The following is a 17,943-nucleotide window of genomic DNA, read 5'->3' as shown; positions in this document are numbered from 1 at the left end:
TGTGCACATCTATATATCCCAAACTCCCTAGCTTTCCCTTCCCCGCGATGTTCCCTCTTGGGAACCATAAATTCATTCTCTAAGTCTGTGAGTCTATTTCTGTTTTGTACCATTTCTTTTTAGATTCTGCATATAAGGGACATCATACAATGTTTCTGCTTCTCTGTCTGACTTACTTTACTCAGTATGACAATCTAGGTCCTTCCATGTTGCTGTAAATGGCACAATTTCATTCTTTTTAATGATCCCTGTTTATTTTTAATAACTGCAAGAACACAGTGCTGAACAGATGGTTAAAGATACTTAAATGCTTACCTGAAACTAGTTTATTTTCCCTTGGAAAGCATATGGAAGAATTGGATAATAGAATAATTTTCCAATGATAGCACCTGTGTCTGGCTTGCTATGAAGAGTTTGGATCTCTTCGCATGAATAGTGAGTTGTCACAGCTAGCACATTCACAGAGACAGATGTTAGCACCAGCCCCAGACGTGATATGGTTGAAACTCTTCTGATCCAATTCAGGGACAACAAAGGGGTGCGGCGAGGTAGGCTCCTCTGTGTTTCTTACTGGTATCCATGGCTCACTTGGGTAACTGGATATCACATTACTGAACCTCAAACTGCCTAAAGATAAAAGCAACAACATTTAAGCTCAGCCCATTAGCATTTCTAACTTATGTTCAGAGCAGTATTTAAGGGTTAGAAGCCTTTTGCTTTCACATATCATTTGTATCAACTAACAGAGAATGGAAGATTCCCACTATTTCAAAACATCACTGCTCCATGGTGACAGTGCAGTGACTGAGAGAGGGGGGCCACTGATGCATTTTGACAGAGTCAGGCTTGTTTGGCTTCCTTTAGTGATTTCCATCTAGCTCTACCTAGAGTTAATATGGGGCTCACAAAAGGATGTTGATGTAATAATACAATAAAAAACAAATACAAAACAGCAACAAAAAGCCTTCTGCAAAGAAACAGACCTCTCCCATTTTCATCTGTGCCCCCATAATAGAGGTCAGAGGGTTTTAGGCATCCCTGTCCCTCATTTTCATCATAACGACCTCCCTTTGGGAAAATTTCCTCCACCTATTTTGTGACCAAACAATGTAGTGACCCATCACAGTCACCCACCTCTCTGGCCAGGCAGGTGAGCAAATAACTATGGGTTGGTCAGTCAAAATCCTCAGTGCCTCTTGCTGTTGGGAAAGACCAGGTTTAGGGAGGAGACCCAGGCTCGACCTTTACTGTGTTCTGGGGTTTTATATGGACATGCTGGGACATAAAATCTCTCCCTTCCCTCTCAGGTTGGTTGAATGTTAACCTGCAGCACTGCTCCTTCCTCTCCCCACTCCGCTTCTCTCAACGCCTCTGGTTTCTGGAACTTATAGAACAGCTCAGTCACGCACAGGCACTCTGAAAAAAGTCGAATAACCCACAGTGCGAGCTACACTTTGTTTCTTTACAACTCCCAATGGACTGGCGGCGTCTCCAGCAATAATTCTTCAGGTGAGCGCAATGTTACGCTTAACCGGTAGAGAGCGCTAGAGAGACGCTGCAGGAAGAAGGAGGCGTCTGGTTTCCGGGCGCTGTTAACGCTTTTGCCGGTTCCTGCTGAAGGACTCAGCAAGATTGTGTGTGAAAGAGGACATCCAGTGCGCTCCTTACTCGCCGCACAGTGTCCCTTGTGACCTGGCAGCCCGGCCCAGGCCCAGCTGGCCACTAACCGTGACTCTCCCGCCTGGACGCTGGCACGTTCCAGACGTTCGTCAGCAGTGGTACCCAGACCCTCGCTATGCATCCGCCTGTCGGCCTCGGAGCATCTGTACCCCGGAAGATTGTTTCCGGCTGCCGGGTGACAACCCAGTAAACATCCCTGTCATCTCGGGGGTGGCAAGCATCCTTTTCTCTAAAGAGATCTAAACTCTGCCCTTGGAGAGTGGACCTTCTCCAGGTTTTCTCTCTCTTACGCACTGTCCAGCAGCCCTAGGTATACTTTAGAATCTTTCTTACATCTTTTTAAAGCTATTCTCCTAAGTTAATAATTCTTTACACAAAACCTTCCCTTTTCAAATTCCTGTGTGTCCTGTTTCCTGATTGTCCAGACTGACTCACCCCTTATTCTTAATATTACTTTTAATTTCTTTAATTAGCTTGGTTCTTTTCTTATCTTCAGGTTGGTAATGTTTTATTATTACTATCCCACCACTGAAGTCTATGTAAAATGGGAGAAGTAATGCCTTTTTTACCTGTTATTATGTATATGGAAGAGTTTGTAAATTATAAAGTGATATTTTATGTTTGTTATTTTTATTATCTACCAGCCCTTCTGTCTCATTTTATTTACCCTCACCCCTTCTCTGCTTCCAGGTCATTGGTTCTTGACTTTTGCCTTCTCTCTATACCTTACCTTAGCTTTTCATACTTATGGGTTCACCTTGATCTCTTGCTGGAACTCTAGGCTTAGTGTCTCCATTGACTGTCTGCAGTTATTCTACACTGTCTATATTATGGAAAATAATGTCCTTAATTTTTAATTTGACAATCCAGACTTCATTTATTCAACATTCATGAGGGCCTGTGATGTGCAAGACACTGTTGTGGGTGCTAGGCATCTAGAAGTGAACAAGATAGGCAAAGCCCCTATGTTTATGGAGTTTATAATCCACAATTTAACCCTAATCTAGCCTTCCAGACTCATCTCCCTGCTTTAACGGGTGCTCCAAGGGAAGTAAACATCTCCTGGTCATTTTCCTGCCTGTCTCCTAATTATTAAAAAAAAAAAACCCTGAAATGATCTCCATCCTCTCTGTCTATCTGCACCCTATGTTTTAAGACCCAATTAAAAACCATCATGAATCTTCGGTAGACAACTCCCAAAGCACTTAAGAGCAGTGATTCACAACTTTCCCAAGGCTTCTCTGAGAGTTAAAATATGCCCTTTTTGTAACAGCAGCCAATATTACCCTCAGTTGGAAACGGGAGAGTTTTTGCCACAATTCCAGTATGTAGGGGTGTGTGTGTGTGTGTCTGTGTGTCTGTGTGTAGGTATATGTGCAGGGGCCGGGGGTGGGAAGCATGTATAATTTGAAAGTCTTCTCGGTGATTTCAATATATCTCCATAGAAGGACCTGGCTTCTTCCTTGTTGAGAATCACTGGTTCTGTACATTATGTTTCTCAGTGAAATATGTGCAGCTTTTAAAACAGTTTCTATTATTCAAATTCTCATGTTTCATCTTCTTAATTAAATGGAAACACATTAGGAAAAAGTTCAGTGGGTCTGCTACTTCTTGAGATTCTTCCCTGCCCACAGTTCCTACTTGTGTGCATTATACACAGAATGTCGAGAAATATTGAAATGATTATTGGTTTTACTTGTAAATTGCAAAACCAAAGCAAAACAAAATAAAATACTATTTGCCTTAACAACTATTGACCAAGCTTCCCCCCTCCCACTTTTTTTTGTCAAGGGATTCTAAGTCCATTCCCTGGCTTGTGCCTCACACTTAATTTTAGACTAAAAAATCAAGGTTATATCTAAATATAAGAGTTAAAACTATAAAACTTCCTGAAGAAAACTTGGGGAAAAACTTTATGACCTTGGATTACACAAAAAATTCTTAGGCTATAAGAACCACATAATTACCAAAATTGTTAATTTCTTTTAACGTTGACAATATCAAATGCTGGCAATAATGTGGGGAAACATTGTTAATAGTTTCAAAATGGCACAGCTACTCTGAAAAACACACTGACCATTTCTTACAGAGCTAATCACAAAAATACAGAATTTATCAAATATACAGTTTATTATTATTTCTGGTGGCAATATAACATTTCAGAAACCCAAATTTGAAATTACTATAAAGATTAGCATTTTGCTTTTTAATGAAGCAATTCCTCCTTAATGTATTTTTTCCTGCACTTAGCTGTCTCTTCTTTAGATAAACAGTCCCACCTCACTTAACTGCCACAGAGAAACCACTTCCCATCCTTTGGGCTTTTCAGTTGCTTATCTTCGACCCTCTTTAAGTTCTCCAACAGTCTTTCACATGAGCAGAATGAAAGGAAACATCAAGGAAGAGTTTCATCTTGTCTAAATATAAAAGACCACTTCACTTAAATGATGACTGGGAGAAACTGTGGCCAAGAACTAGCAGCATTTGATGCTGCCTTTGGGAAATGAGCTGACAGTATGAGCACGACTGCCAGCTCTGCAGGTTTCCCACGTCTGCTGGGATCTGCCTTCGAGCTCCCTGTGGAGAGGATGGGGTTGTCAGGAGGGCGTGCTCGTGTGTCTCAGAAAGGGAATGTGGACCCAGACAGACTGCCATCTGTTTCACTGAGCTTAATGACCCAAACAAGTTAGACTCCATCATTCTGATGAGTGCTGAAAATAGAAAGCTCCCTCCAGCCAACAGTTTGTATCCTTCTTATTAAGCATTTAAGGCTTTATCAACAGCATGATAAACGTAAAGTGGGGGAGGAATGGAAAGCTCTGAATTGGAGGGAGTTAAGAAACATGGGTTCTTGTTTCTTTCCCAATTAACTAGCTAGTGCACTTCCTTTCTTGGCGTCTCAGATTTTGCAGTTGTTGAGTTAGAGACGATAGGACCAAAAGTTCCCTGTGGTCTCTTTCGGTTCTTAGATTTTATGATTCTGTAGTGATAGGTGACAAGAACTTACTGAAGTGAACCCTTCTCCCTGTGGCAATCGTAGGAGAGTTAGCAGAAGTAACTGCCCTGGCTTGCTTGGCTGTCTTACTTGGAAGCACTTCAGTGACCCCTGAGGGTGAAGAGATTGAGCACTTCAAATTCCATTTCATCATGTACACTGTTAGAGAAAACTGAAGACAGATTTATGGATAGCTTGAGAATATGTGCTTGAATATTTTAGAGTTACTGTTCATTTAAATAGGTAGGAACTTAATGGGCTCTTTCTATTCTCTGCGACATGTGATAACAGTTAGAAAATAAATAATAGAGTAACTTTGCCAGAGTGTTAGATTCTGGGTTCCTTTGGTTGATGAACAGGATGATCCAAGAAGTAAACAAGAAGTAAAATAGAGAATGATTTCATTTTTAAAATCTTGATTTTTAGGTACTTTTCCAAAAGAAAAGTATATTTCATATGTGAGATCTAAAAACCATAACAATTAAAAAATCTTTGGCTAGAAAATTCATAAAGTTTTGAGCTTAAAAAGATTTGAGGTAGCTTTTTTTTTTTTCTTCTCTCAGAACTTCAGCGACACATAGATAGACACACTGTTTGCAAGTGGTTGCCTAGTAACTGCTTATTTACAGTGACTATGGGGACCACTTCCCTGTAGCCTGACTCTAAAACTAGAAAGTTCAGGAAAAACACAAACACTAAATGATTTATTTCATTGATCATCCATTTGATTTTCAGACATTCTGTAATTCTTATGTTTTAAAAGTACCAGCTTTAAACAGTGGATTAAAAAATATAGTGTGATATTTGCTTTGTTTTAGTGGGAAAATAATGCATTTTCATTTATTGTGGTTATTGAAATATTAGGATTGTAAAAATAAATCTTAGTACGTCCTTTCTCTTTGTGCTGCCTTTTCTGCCTCCCTTCTTTAATATTGCTGTCTTTCAAATTCATCAAGTTTTCCCTTATTTGAGTCTTTCACATGTACTAGTTAGTATATTGAAAAGCAGAGATATTACTTTGCCAACAAAGGTCCGTCTAGTCAAGGCTATGGTTTTTCCAGTGATCATGTATGGATGTGAGAGTTGGACTGTGAAGAAAGCTGAGTGCCGAAGAATTGGTGCTTTTGAACTGTGGTGTTGGAGAAGACTCTTGAGAGTCCCTTGGACTGCAAGGAGATCCAACCAGTCCATCCTAAAGGAGATCAGTCCTGGGTATTCTTTGGAAGGACTGATGCTAAAGCTGAAACTCCAGTACTTTGGCCACCTCAGGTGAAGAGTTGACTCATTGGAAAAGACTCTGATGCTGGGAGGGATTGGGGGCAGGAGGAGACGGGGATGACAGAGGATGAGATGGCTGGATGGCATCACCAACTCAATGGACATGAGTCTGAGTGAACTCTGGGAGTTGGTGATGGACAGGGACGCCTGGCATGCTGTGATTCATGGCGTTGCAAAGAGTCGGAAATGACTGAGCGACTGAACTGACCTGAACTTAGAAATAATAAGCTCTGTGTCTTTTATTTTGGTGGTTATTCTGATTATTTTAATGTGAACACTTGTCAGAGTGTATAGTTGTTCAATAATTTTACCTTCCAAAAATTGCAAAGAGTTTAGAGTTTTGTTATTGTTGTTTTTAGCCACACACCATGTGGAATCTTAAGTTCCCTGACCAGGGATTGAACCAGTGGACTGTCAGGAAAGTGTCAACCTTAGAATGTTTTAATTCTGATCACCCTCCACCCTCTCACTATTTGTAAGGTACTAAAATGGTGTTTTAGGCTAATTATTCCCACTGATTTTTATAACATTACAATCAATGTAATCAGTTATAAACAATCAATGTTGTTAATTTTATCCTTATATCACCAATGTCTTTGTTACCATTTCTTTTGAAATAGAGTCCTTCCTTTAATCCTTGATGAGCTCTTTGGTGGTAGATTCTCTCAGTTTTTATTTGTCGAGGGTGTTAATAATAGGTTGTCAACTGTTTCCTCTCAGCCTGTTGAAGATACCCCACTGGCGCTGGCTTCTCTCACTGCTGTTGGGAAGTGAGTTGTCAGCCTAACTGCTAGTTCATTATGGGGGGTGCACCTTCTGTCTGTGCGCTGTTGGGGGCATTTTGTCTTTTGGTGTTTTGTGGCTATGATTAGGTATAGAACACTTTTTTTTCCATCCTGCTTTTTGTTTTGTTTTCATTTGGTTTTTCTGGATTTGTGCCTTTTAAGCATTCTGGGAAATTCCCAGCCATTATCCTGACAAAGTTTTACTTACATATTCTAGTACGTCACTCTGGAATGATAGTTAGACCTCACTTTATACTCCATGCCTTTTAACTTCTACTTCATATTTTTCATCTCTGTCTGGGATATTTCCTGAATTTTTTTGTATGTTTCTTCCATTCTCAAATTCTCTCCTCGGGTATAGCTAACCAATTATTCCTGTCCATTGATATTTTACAATTTAATTGTTGATCTCTAGAAATTCTGTTTGGTTCTCTTTATTTTATTTATTTATGTATTTATTTTCACTCCTGCATTTTATTTTATTTAAATTTTATATTGGAGTATAGTTGATTAACAAGGTTGTGTTAATTTCAGGTGTACAGCAAAGTTATTCAGTTATAATGTACATGAATCTCTTCTTTTCCTATTCTTTTCCCAGTTAGGTTATTACAGAGTATTGAACAGGGTTTTTTGTGCTACACAGTAGGTCCTTGTTGGTAATCTATTTTAAATATAGTAGTGTGTACATGTCAATTGTTTGGTTCTCTTTAAAATCTGTTTGTTCATCTGTGGAGTTTGTTGTTCTTTACCCATATTTTGAGCTTTCACATTTATTTATTTAATCATATTATATATAATTATTTTATACCTGTGTCTAATAATTCCAACATCAGAAGTCTTTGGGGATCTTTTTCCCCTGTTGTTTCTGCTATCTTCTATTCATTGTGCCTTGCTTCCTTGTGCAAGGAATTGTGTGAATTCATTTGTCAATTACTCCTTTTCCCTGGGTCTTCTTTTTTTTTAATTGAGTGTAATTGCTTTACAATGTTATGTCAATCTCTGCTGTACAACCAAGTGACTCAGTTATACACATATATACATTCTTTTTTTGTATTCTTTTCCTTTATGGTTTATCACATTATATTGAATATAGTTTCCTGTGCCATTAACCTTGCTGTTTATCCATTCTAAATGTAAAGTTTCTTGGATCTTTATCTATGGGAATTTTTGTGTCCTAGATTTTACTCTCTTCTGCCAACCATTTAGGAGACTATATCACCATTTTAAATGAAATTGTTATCTTAAGAAGTTTTATTTATTTATTTGTTTGATTCAGTGGCAAACTGTAAATCACAATTCAGAGTATAAATCTTTGTGAGAGTCAGGCTGTTATTTTCTGTCAGAGAGGGTTTTTACTTAGTTAGGAGACCTGAATATTTCTTCCTTTCCTGTTATTTTATCCATCATTTTATTTGTTTCTAGTAAGAGAATCATTTAGGGCATCTAGTCTGCCATCCTGCTGGAAATGGAATAATCTTATGAAATTCCAAGTTGAATGCAACTTATTTTTGTCACTAGAATTTCTTTCTTGACACGAGGCACCAGTGACTAAAAAGTCACACAATTTGGATCAAGTTTAGCAGAAAGAGTAAATGAGAATTGTTACAATATAAATGGGAGTGTAGTTCTATTTTTTGTAACATCCATGGACATAGAACCTGACACCAAATTTCAGAATTTACTGTACTCAAGATCTGTGTCATTTACTTTAAAAAGTGAAATGTGAGGGTTTAAAAAAAATTTATGTATTTGACTGTATCAGGTTTTCATTGGGTCATGCAGGATCTTTTGTTGAGATGCTTGGACTCTAGTTACGCCAGGTGGGCTTAAGTAGTTGTGGCATGCTGGCTTTGTTGCTCTGCTGCACCTGGGATCTTAGATTCCGAACTGGTGATTGGACCCATGTCCCCTGCATTGCAAGGCAGATTCTTAACTACTGGACCACCAAGGATGTTACTGATGTGTGAGTTTTGAAAGAGACTTGGATCCCTCCTGGTAACTTAATGTTAATAAACAAATTATACTGATTTAAGTGCAAGATCCACTCTGGGAGTGGTTTATACTTGATATTGGATCTGAAGGTGTAAATTCCCAGTGATGGATACAGTCAGGTGTGTTGTGCTGACACCCAGGAAAACATTCCTCCTTGCCGTCCCTTTTTTCTTTCGATTCTTTGTTGCCCATGGTCAGAAACAGGTGTTACTTTCTGAGAACAATTCTGAAAAATAGTTCACCTCAGAAATTTATGTGAACAAGCTATTCAATTCCAATAAAAAGTTGGTAAATACCATGCTCCTAGGAATAATGCAAATGGTATACCTGTTTCAGCCTCTATGGGGCTTGATGAAATCTGCTATCATCTCAAAAGTTCCTCAACACAATAACAAAATGAAGGACACTGCATATTCAGCTACTGCTTGCTGTAGCCTGCATAGACCCAAGATTTCCTCAAGCTTAAAAATGCTATCATTTCTTTGAGTCACTGCAGACTATTAATAGAAGCTTCCACTATCTCTGGGAATCATTTAACTGAATGCAGCTCTCGCTGTAGGGAGAGTGAGTGGTCAGTGATGAGACCACCCTTGTTCCCCAAGTCCTGTTCAAATAGGCCATCTAGAAGTTTGGTCAAAAGAAGACAGATAAGCAGTTCAGAATCACAGAGGAAATGATCTCATCAATAATGGTTTATTCAATAATTTAAAAAATATTTACTGTGTATCTCCTGTGGTCTCTGGCATTGTTCTAAGTGCTAGAAATACAGTAGTGAGGAAAACAACCCCATTCTTACAGCTCACAGTGCTGGAGTGGAGGACAGATGAGAAAAAACAGATGAGTCCATTACTAGAGGTTTTTTTGCCTATACTCAACAGGATCCTAGTTCCCCGAGCAGGGATCAAACCCACACCTTCTGCATTGGAAGCACAGAGTCTCAACTACTGGACCACCAGGAAAGTGCCCCATTACTAGAGCTTAATGAAGGCTTTAATAGGGGAGGTAGAGGCTGCCACCCGACTATCTTGGTGTGCACTTTGCTGGTCCCACACGGAGTTTTTCAGCCAAAACTGTATTACCTCACAACACAGCATAGAAAACAGCCTTCCAGGAACTATCTCCCCAGAATGAAGCAATGCAAAGGGTGGGGTGGGAAAAGGAGCAAGAAATGATGAAAATATTGTAATTATTTGACCTTTCAGGAGAAGTTTCAAACATATTAAGAAAGTTTGTTTAATAAGCAAAACATTGGTACAGTGTTCTGGCACATGGCATTTGTAGACAAAACTGGGAAAAAGGAAGTAAAAATTTTTAGTTTGGAATTGAAAAGCCAAATTTTAATATTTTTCTATGTTCACAAAAAATAGCTTCATTTTAAAAATTAAATCCTCATGTAAATAATTTTTTAGGGCCATGAAAATACCATCATAATGATGGACACATGTCATTTACATTTGTCCAAACCCATATGGACTTCCCAGGTGGTACAACTGGTAAAGAACCCATCTGCCAGTGCAGGTAGATATAAGAGACCTGGGTTTGATCCCTGGGTTGGGAAGATCCCCTGGAGGAGGGCATGGCAACCCACTCCAATATTCTTGCCTGGAGAATTCCCATGGATAGAGGTTGGTGGGCTACAGTCCATAGGGTCACAAAGAGTTAGACAGGACTGAAGTGACTCAGAGAGAAAAACCCAAAGAACATAAAACACTAAGAGTGAACCCTAACGTAAACCAGGGGCCTTGGATAATCATGAAGTGTCAGTGTTGGTTCATTAGTGTAGCAAATGTACCCCTTTTGTTGATAACGGGGGAGGCCATGCCTCTGTCGGAGCAGGAAATCGTGGGAAATCTCAGTACCTTCCAACCAATTTTGCTGTGAACCTAAAATTTCTCTTAAAAAAAAAAGTTTTGTTTCAAAAAAGAAAATTTGTATCTTGGTTGTGTGCTCTGACCACACCCCCTTATAAAGCAGCCATATAAGTGAATCAGATATTACAGAATAAAAAGCCCATCAACACACAGTGTCTTAAATGAATAAGAGTGGCTCTAGCTCTAGTTTGTGTTAGTATTTTCTTGGGAATAATGGTTGTGAAAGTTGCTCAGTTGTGTCCAACTCTTTGTGACCCCATGGACTACACAGTCCATGGGATTCTCCAGGCCAGAATAACATGGAGTGGGTCACTGTTCCCTTCTCCAGGGGATCTTCCCAACACAGGGATTGAACCCAGGTCTCCTGCATTGCAGGCGGATTCTTTACCAGCTGAGCCACAAGGGAAGCCCAGGAATAATGGTTAAATAAAACTTAACACTCCCATTGGAAAATTAAGAACATTTTTTCTCCTTTTTTCAGTTGTCAAACCCAAGAGCCGGCTTAATCACCAGCGCCCTCTTCCAAATGCTCCTTATCATTTGGTTGTTGCTGCTTGTCAGCACGTGGCTACTCTTTGTTTTCTCTGCTTGGGCTCTGGGCGCAAAAGTGAAGTTGTTAGTTTTTTGCCAACTGTCTCCATGATGACTGGTAGGAAATAATTGATCCTTCTTTCATTGTTTGTAGTGAAAGCCTGTCTCCAGTTCTATAAGCTTTCCATTGCATCTTACCTAGAGAAGACAAGAGAGACATACTTTCTCCCTGGGCCTTGGCCATCTGACCCACTCTCCAAGCATTGTTTTCTCTAGATCAGGAGATTGGGGCAGTCACCATTCACCCTAAGGGGTAGCAGATGAAGGGGATGTGTGGGGGAGTGAAAAAGCCTAGTTTTAAAGAGAGAATACTGTGGGCACCATGACTACCAGGATAGCCTAGACTAATGAGAATTTTTTTCATATTTTCAACACTGTTCTGATCAGCCTGCCTTTCTCATCACTAGTCCTATCTGAAATTTTAACACTATTCTCTGTTCATGTGGAAAAAAATATCTGTATTTAGTTTAAAACCATTACATCATCAGGAGGGCAAAGTTTAAAGTACTTGACCTGTTTCTGAACATTGTTACAGGGCTGTCTTAACAAATGAGACATAGAAGAATGTTTTCAAGAGTCCTAGGAAAATGTTACTTTTTAAGATATAGAGTATACCTTTTCATGAAGATGGCACCAAAGGTGAAGAAGGAAGCCTCTGCTCCTCCTAAAGCTGAAGCCAAAGCAAAGGCTTTGAAGGCCAAGAAAGCAGTGTTGAAAGGTGTCCACAGCCACAAAAAAAAAGAAGATCTGGACATCACCTACCTTCTGGTGGCCCAAAACACTGCGGCTCAGGAGGCAGCCCAAATATCCCTGGAAGAGCGCCCTAGGAGAAACAAACTTGGCCACTATGGCATCATCAAAATCCCCCTCACCACTGAGTCAGCCATGAAGAAAACAGAAGACAGCAACACACTGGTGTCCATTGTGGATGTCAAGGCCAACAAGCGCCAAATCACACAGGCTGTGAAGAAGCTCTATGACATTGACATGGCTCCAGTCAAAACTCTGATCAGGCCTGACGGAGAGAAGGAGGCATATGTTCAGCTGGCTCCTGACTATGATGCTTTGGATGTTGCCAACAAAACTGGGATCATCTAAACTGAGTCCAGCTGGCTAATTCCAAATATAAAAGTTTTCACTATGTGGAAAAATAAAAGATATAAACTATACATGGGGTGCTGTGGGGAGTCATGGATGCTGGTCATAGTCTCGATAGTCACGTTTTATTCATTGGTGTAAAATTCCAGGTAAGTGTGGCCTGCACAGGTGTTGCCAAAACTCAGCCTCTGTTCAGTGGTGCCGAATAGAAATGTGGAGACCGAGTTTTGGGTGACTTAGAAAGAAGAGTAGCTTCCATTGCTTTGCTAGACAAAGGGGCCCACAGTAGGCGAATGCCCTGAAGACAGTGCCCTGGAGGGAGTAGTGAGGAGTTTTATAGTGTTCAAGGAGCAGAGCGTGATCAGCTCTTGGACTGATTGACATCAAGGTGAAGTTTCAAGCATCATCCATCTTCTGGTTTCAACCGGTGTAGGGTCTGTATTCTTGTGGTCAGCAGTTTTCATCTGAGTGGAGGGTAGAGAGGGTGGTCTGCCTCCCATAAAATCAACTTAGGAATGTGTGTCAGGCCTTTGTCTGTCTTTCAGGGAACTGGGAATATGATGATTCCGTGATATGGCAGAATTATCGTCTAAATTGTTACCAGTTCCCTAGCCCAACAGCTCTTCTTTGTTTCTATATCTTCACATTTCCCAATCATTAACTCTTGAGTCAGCGTTTTACTTCAAAAGTCAAGGACAGAGGGGCTTATACACAGTTCCACAGGGATCAGACCTGACCTTTTTCTTTACCTCATACTCTACACCCAAATCCTGTTGATTCTACTTTCAAAATATAGTGTATTCCTAAATCAATCATGTCTCAACATTACCTCTTAGTCCAAAACATCATTATCTATTTCCCGGGCCACTGAAATAGATTTTACTTCCATTACCTTTGACCACTTTCCCATCCACCCAGCTGTTGGGTTGGGCCACTGAGTCTCCTAAGGTTCAAATGACAATTTTTTTTTTCAAGGAAATTGGCTTGCTGGCTCATCCCTCCCCTGAGTTGTTTTTGCCTTATCTGCATGGTTATCCCTGAGTCATCCTTGATGTATGGGATTCAGGTGATGTATGGGATCCAGGTGATGTATGGGATACTAGAGATGACTACATAAGTAAGAATATGGAGCTGCTGGGACTTTGCTCATGGTCCGGTGGTTAAGACTCTGTGCTTCCAATGCAGGGGCCACAGTGGGTTCCATTCCTGGTTGGTGAATTAAGATCCCATATGCCCTGTGGTGAGGCTTCCCAGGTGGCTTAGGGGTAAAGAATCTGCCTGCAATGCTGGAGACACAGGATGTGTGGGTTCGATCCCTGGGTCAGGAAGATGCCCTGCAGGAGGCATGGCAACCCACTGTAGTATTCTTGACTGGAGAAGCCCATGGACAGAGGAGCCTGGCGGGCTGTAGTCCATGGGGTCGCAAAGAGTTGGACATGACAAGCAACTGAGCACACGTGCATGCACGTGCTCTGGGGTGAGGCCAAAATATTTTTTGAAAAATGAGTAGGATCTGCTATGGAGTGTGGAGCCCACAGAGAAGAATCATGAAAAGTTCGTGTTGGACAGGAGGATTTTTTGCACCAATAAATGACTCTCATCTTAACAGTTTCTGCTTCAAAATAAACAAGTTCCAGGACAAAAGTTTAATATGCTCTAAAGGGGTGTAAGCTGAAGGTCACATAACTCATGAAGAATAAAGTCCAGGAGTTTTCAAGCAAAGATAAACATGAGGCTATATACATAAAGTTGGGCTTCTACAGGTGGCTCAGTAGTAAAGACTCTGCCTCCCAAAGCAGGAGATGTGGATTCAGCCCCTGGGTCGGGAAGATCCCCTGGAGAAGAAAATGGCAACACACTCCAGTATTCTTGCCTGGGAAATCGCATGGATAGACGAGCCTGGAAGGCTACGGTTCGTGGGGTCTCGAAGAGTCAGACACGACTTAGTGACTAAATAGCAGCAGCGGCATACACAACAAAATAGGGTCACCAAAGGTCCGTTTAGTCAAGGCTATGCTTTTTCCAGTAGTCATGTATGGATGTGAGAGTTGGACTATAAAGAAAACTGAGTGCTGAAGAATGGATGCTTTTGAACTGTGGTGTTGGAAAAGACTCTTGAGAGTCCCTTGGACTACAAGGAGATCCAACCAGTCCATCCTAAAGGAGATCAGTCCTGGGTGTTCATTGGAAGGACTGATGCTAAAGCTGAAACTCCAATACTTTGACCACCTGATGTGAAGAGTTGACTTATTTGAAAAGACCCTGATGCTGGGAAAGATTGAGGGCAGGAGGAGAAGGGGACAACAGAGGATGAGACGGTTGGATGGCATCATCAACTCAGTGGTTTTGGGTGGACTCCAGGAGTTGGTGATGGACAGGGAGGCCTGGTGTGCTGTGGTTAATGGGGTTGCAAAGAGTCAGACACATCTGAGCAACTGAACTGAACTGAATCACACTATTTGAAGAATGACTATCTAATGTGGACACAATTATAGTAAAGTGAATGCCACTCGGCAAACTGAAGTGTACAAGAAGCCTGTTTTTCTACAGTCCTACGCTCTACCTGCTGAGCTATGGCAGGGAGTATAGGAGTCTGTTCTTCTATAACCTAATTTCTGTTTGGAGCCCCCATTATTCCAATGCAGCAGGAATTAATCTTTGTTCAGCTCAGGGATTTCCTCCCACATTTCCCAGAGTTGCATCAAATTTTTGGAGAATGTTCAACGGACGAGAGGTTGGGAGTGGAAGTACAAGTTTGAATCTGACCTCTGGTCACCATCTGTCCATGCTGGTGGGCATCACAGGGATGGCCAACACTGGGAATGGGAAAGACCCGCCACCCCAGCTCCCACAAGGACTGCACCTTCAGTATCTGTCTGTTGGGCACACCTCACAGTCATTTTGCTAGGCTATTCCCAGGAACCCCAAAACCTATCTGGAGCTTTGGTAATGCCTCCTTCCCACCTGACTCTTGAATGAGTGAGGGAGAAGGGGCGGGGGCGGGGCCATCTCAAGGCCACATTAGCATCTAAGTTCCAACTTCTTCCTACACCAGGAAATCTTTGTCAGGGATCCCATCCTCTACACTACTGAGTAGATTTCTACATCTTATCCATGCCCTGCACACTTGCCATTCTCTTTGGGGTGTCAAAAGCCAAAAGCAGGTCATTATTTTCTGCTTTCTGTTAATTTATTCTGCCCGAGGGTGTGCATGCTCGGTCACTCAGTCACGTCCGTCTCTGTGTGACCCTATGGACTGTAGCCCTTCAGGAGCCTCTGTCTGCGGGATTCTCTAGGCAAGAATACCGGGGTGAGTTGCCATACCCTCCTCCAGGAAGATCAAACCCAAGGGATCAAACTCAGGGATCAATCCCAAGTCCTTTACACCTTCTGCATTGGCAGGCAGGTTCTTTGCCACTAGCGTCACCTGGGAAGCACCTGGCCTGAGGATAATAGAATTCAGAATACCTATCTGCTGTTTGGAAGTCATTAAGAATGAAGAAGTAGAGAAAATAATAGAGGAAAGCATTGGCTAGTACTTTAAAAATGTATCCTACCTCATAACTTTCTATTGATTAATTCTGTAACAGGTAGGAAGCATAGACTGGAGTGGCGGCTGAAACAGACTAAATGTCTTGACGCATACTAAATGACGATTACATGCTCTAATATGATACATGGGAGCTCTTAAAAATATTATTTGCAATAACTTAGAATGTCATTAGATTATATGGGGTCCATTTCTGCTGTGATCAGGCCATAGAATGCTAGGCTAATCAATCGCTTAACTTTCTAAGCATAGATTTTCCTATTTGTAAAGTGGGGATAATAACCTCTACTTCACACAATTTTGTGGAAATTAAATCATGTTAAATAATCAAGGTGATGCATCACAACCATTAAGTAAGCTCTTATTTGGTCATTCATCCATTTATCAACTCATGGGTTCACCCTTTCTGTCATCAGGTACACATGCCTTACTACTGTACAGCAAGACTACAGCCACTGTTTTTTTCTTTTCTTTTTTTTAAATTAAGGCGGATGGCTCTTTCTTTCTTTCCGGCTGTCTCAGATCTTAGCTGCAGTTCCAGCATGTGGGATCTTTGTTACAGCACATAGATCCTTTGTTGGGGTGCATGGGCTTCTCTCTAGTTGGGGCACATGGGCTCAGTAGTTGGAGTCTATAGGCTTGGTTGCCCTGGCACACATGGGTTCTTAATTCCCCAACCAGGGATGTCCCCTGCATTGGAAGGCAGATTCATAACCACTGGACCACCAGGAAAGTCCCCAGCTGCTGTTAATGAAGCTTTTGCCATATATATACAAACAGATCTTTGGGTGGGTGTGCCTGCCCTAGCCATTTATCAAGTCAATTATAGATAGAAGCCCTAAGTAAGATCAGTGAAGATAAGCCCTGGATTCGCTATTCCCAAGGATCCTATGAACAACACTCATGACTAGGGCCTCCCCATTGCCCTTACTGGTTTTCAGCAGATGAGTAGTTTAGAGCAGAAATAGTAACTTATGGACAACAACATCTCCCTCACCTTTTCTCTAAATAAATATTATCAATGATACTTTATAGGCTTCACATAGAGACTTGGATGAGATAAACTCTTAGATCTAGAGCAGAGTTCATAACTATTCTTTCTCTTTTCATTGCAGTATAATTTTTATACAATAACATGAACTGATCTTACATGTTCAAGTCAATGTATTTTTGACAAGTCTATATACCACCCTGAACAAGAATTAAACATTTTTATCACTGTCCCCACAATTTACCCTCATGGGCTTCCCTGGTGGCTCAGACGGTAAGGAATCTGCCTGCAATGCAGGAGACATGGGTTTGACCCCTGGGTCAGGAATATCCCCTGGAGAAGGAAACGGCAACCCACTTCAGTACTCTTGCCTGGAGAATTCCATGGACAGAGGAGCCTGGTGTGCTACAGGACCTGGGGTTGCAAAGAGCCAGACACGAATGAGCATAAAGCTAGGAGTTTACTTTCATGTCCCTTTCTAGTCAATTCTCTTACCAATATGGCCGAATTTTTTAAATTGTGAGAGTCCCCACATGTTCTTAGGGATGCCTTCTATTTTAGTTATCGTTTGAATTCTCACAACTTTCATCTGTTGGAAGTAAACTAATGAGAGACAATGCTTGCTGCATCATCTCAAAATCCATAACTATTCCGGGAGGTTGGAACTATTCCTCCTTTCATTTTACAGATGAGAAAACTGAAGCTTAATGAGATAAAGTCAGTTACCCAAAGATCAAAATGCTCTAAAGTGGCAGAGCTGGAATTTGAACTCAGATGGGTCGGATTATAGAACTTTTATTTTTTTTTTAAAGACACATTTATTCAGCATCATGATCAGACTATTACGTTTAGCATCAGCAGCACGGGTACAAAAAAACCCAACTAAAACACTTCGTTGGCATGATTTACACTTTCCACAGGAGAGAAATTAAAATAACCTGTTGTACAATTAGTCGCAAACACAGTCCTGGAGGTTTCTCATCCATACATGTGAATATTGTCTAAAACATATCTTTGTTGCAGCTAGGCCCCGCCACCACTGTGCCTGGCTGAGTTCTCAAGTCTGTTGTAACCTGTGGCTTCCTTGTCACTTGTCTGACTATCCTTTCTTC

The 17,943-nt window shown here is 41.1% G+C and overlaps 1 pseudogene; it reads left to right on the top strand.

Annotated features, from left to right (window-relative positions):
• Positions 1 to 11,813: 11,813 nt before the first annotated feature.
• Positions 11,814 to 12,334, top strand: LOC120858504 (annotated as a pseudogene).
• Positions 12,335 to 17,943: the final 5,609 nt, after the last annotated feature.

This window comes from Oryx dammah, unplaced genomic scaffold, assembly GCF_014754425.2.
Source record: "Oryx dammah isolate SB20612 unplaced genomic scaffold, SCBI_Odam_1.1 HiC_scaffold_29, whole genome shotgun sequence".
Taxonomy (NCBI): domain Eukaryota; kingdom Metazoa; phylum Chordata; class Mammalia; order Artiodactyla; family Bovidae; genus Oryx; species Oryx dammah.
Note: the sequence above shows the minus strand (reverse complement) of the source record. Positions and strands in the feature narration are given on the sequence as shown.